The sequence below is a fragment of the Oryctolagus cuniculus genome, chromosome X (assembly GCF_051225735.1).
Source record: "Oryctolagus cuniculus isolate XC-2025 breed Fujian yellow rabbit chromosome X, ASM5122573v1, whole genome shotgun sequence".
Taxonomy (NCBI): domain Eukaryota; kingdom Metazoa; phylum Chordata; class Mammalia; order Lagomorpha; family Leporidae; genus Oryctolagus; species Oryctolagus cuniculus.
This window is the reverse complement of record NC_142888.1, coordinates 62,326,551-62,329,376: the sequence shown is the minus strand read 5'-3', so window position 1 is coordinate 62,329,376 and position 2,826 is coordinate 62,326,551. Positions and strand designations below refer to the sequence as shown.

Here is a 2,826-nt window from a genome sequence, read left to right as displayed (position 1 = left end):
CAAGAGTGGCAAAGAGCTCTAACAAATATAATTGATATTAATCCAAATATATCAGTGATCATAATAATTATCAATGGTTTAAGTACATAAATTAAAAAAACAGAGCATCAGAGTGGATAAACAAAATATGGCAAATAAGTGCTTGGGCCCCTGTACCTGGGTGGGAGACCTGGAGGAAGCTCCTGGCTCCTGGCTTTGGATCAGAGCAGCTCTGGCCATCACAGCCAATTGGGGAGTAAACCAGTGGATGGAAGACCTCTCTCTCTCTCTCTCTCTCTGCCTCTCCTTCTCTCTCTGTGTAACTCTTTCAAATAAATAAATAAATCTTTAGAAAAACAAAAAACAAAATATGGCAAATAGAGTACCTCAAAATATCCATGGAAAATTGAATTAAAATATAAAATTTTGGTGCAATAATTTGAAACCTATGCATATTTTCTCCATAATATACATTTTTCCATGAATATTTTGAAGTATCCTCATGTGTTTTCTACAAGAAAGCCAACTTTATCTGCAAAGGAATATACAAAGTAAAAGGATGTAGAAAAATGCATCATGCTCATACTAATAAAAAGAAAATAGGAGTAGCTACATTAACATCAGAAAAGCAGATTCCAGAGCAAGGTAAACTATCAGGTTAATAAGGGCCATTACACAGCGAGAAAGGGTCAATTCTGCAAAAAGATACAACAATCATTAATGTGCATGCACCTAAAAAAGACTGTCAACATATGTGAGGCAAAAACCTTAGATACGTGCAGGGAAAATAGACTAATCCTTTATTGCTGGAAACTTCAACACTTCTCTTTCAATAATTGACAGATCTAGCAAGCAGATTAGTCAGAATTGAACGGCACTAGCTTCTTTTTGAACACTACATACTACCTTCAATTTCTTAAACATCTAAGTCTTCAATAGAAAGTAATCTGGACCTGGGGCCGGTGGGATCCAGCCAGCGCCTCTGTCTTCTCGTTTTGCCTCGCTCCTTCCCCAGCCAGACCAAACTATGTGATCCCGGAAGTTCCGGTACTTCCGGTCCATTGCTGTGTGGGATGAAAAGTAATAGCAGAAGTTGCTGCTCTAGGAACAACGGCCACAACTTGAGGAGAAGGAGCAGCAGGTGTGGCAGCCGTGGCAACATTGGCAGCGGCTTCCCCCACTCCTATCCCCACAGTCACGGCCCCATCCCGGGGCCAGGAGGAGAGGGGTGCAGCAGCGAAGGCGGCGGCTGGACTAAGCAGATCACTTGCAGGTATTTTATGCGTGGGGTCTGTGAGGAAGGAGATAACTGTCGCTACCTGCATCACCTCTCTGACAGTCCTTGTGGTGTAGTGTGCAAGTATTTTCAGCGAGGGTACTGCATTTGTGGAGACCGCAGCCCCTGCAGGAATGAACACAGCAAGCCTTTGAAACGGGAAGCCACTGCTGCTACAGACCCAACTGCAAAATCCTCCCACGCTCTTTCCTCAAGTCTCGAGTCATCAGTTGGATCACTTGTTGAAATGAAATCAAGCGAAACTGAGTAAAGAAAGTCAAACTTTACAACTGTGAGAGCAGGTTCAGAGGGCTGGGTGGATGCCATTGAGTTTGTTCCTGGGCAGCGCTACTGTGGCCAGACTGCCTCTCCCTGCACTGAAGCACCCCGCAGGACCGCAGGACGCCGTGACCAAGACAGACTCAGAGGAAGAACTGTGGAAACAAAGAAGCCCCTACAGTGCAGTGGCACAGTGCCACTATGGGGAGAACTGTGTTGGTCTCCATGGAGATTCCATGTGACATGTGTGGGCTACAGGTCCTACAATCAATGGATGCTGCCCAGAGATCACAGCTCATAAAATCTTGTATTGAGACCCATGAGAAGGACGCTGAGGCTCTCATTTGCTATGCAGCGCTGTAAGGACGTGATGGGGGGATCTACATGGAGGTGGTCTATGAGAAAGCTCATCCCAAGGAGCGCTCCTTTGGGATCCTCTCCAACTGCAGCCACACCTAGTGTCTCAAGTGTGTTCACACTGGGAGGAGTTCTAAGCAATTTGAGAACATCAGAAAGTTCCGCCCAGAACGCTGGGTCACATCTGTCATTGCAAGTGAGTAGTGGGTGGAGGAGAAAGAAGAAAAGCAGAAATTCCTTCAGAAATACAAGGAGGCAGTGAGCAACAAGGCGTGTGGGTACTTTGATGACAGACATGGAATCTGCCTATTTTGAGGGAACTGTTTATATGAGCATGCATACCCTGATGGCCATTGAGAGGAATCACAGAGAAAAAAGTGGAAACGTCAAGCTGATACTCAGCCCAGTGAATGAACCACTTCTGGACTCTCATTGAGGAAAGAGAGAACCGTAAGTAGCCTTCTGTTACAGATGTAGGAGGTGGACCCTTGAGGTTCTGGTGAAATCTGCGCATCTGTGTTTTTATAGCTGTTCTTTGCCTTGTAATCGCCACCATGTGGTTTTGGTCTCTTGTATAATTGCACACAGGTAATACTACTGAGTAACCAGAACCAGGTGCAAATGCGTTGAGAGTTCCACTGTGTTTAGCATGATAGGAGACTTGTTAAACAATCACACATAAAAGAGCGGCATAAGGATCAATGCAGAGTTGGAAATTGACTCCAAGGGCTGATAGAAATTATGTGTGAGTGTGAGCCTTGGTAGACAAACTTGGCTGAGTGGTTTCAGCTTTATGTGTTGGGTAGCTCTTAAAGGATACAGCAGCATATTGGTAGTGGTTAATCTAGAAGTGCTGGCTCTGTCTGCCTATATAAGCAGAGAAATTGAGTTAACCGTAGAGGTTAAGACGATCTGGTAATCCTCTCTATTAACGC

The 2,826-nt window shown here is 44.8% G+C and overlaps 1 pseudogene; it reads left to right on the top strand.

Annotated features, from left to right (window-relative positions):
* The first annotated feature begins 893 nt into the window (after positions 1–893).
* LOC100351023 (E3 ubiquitin-protein ligase makorin-1 pseudogene) lies at positions 894–2,339 on the top strand (annotated as a pseudogene).
* Positions 2,340–2,826: the final 487 nt, after the last annotated feature.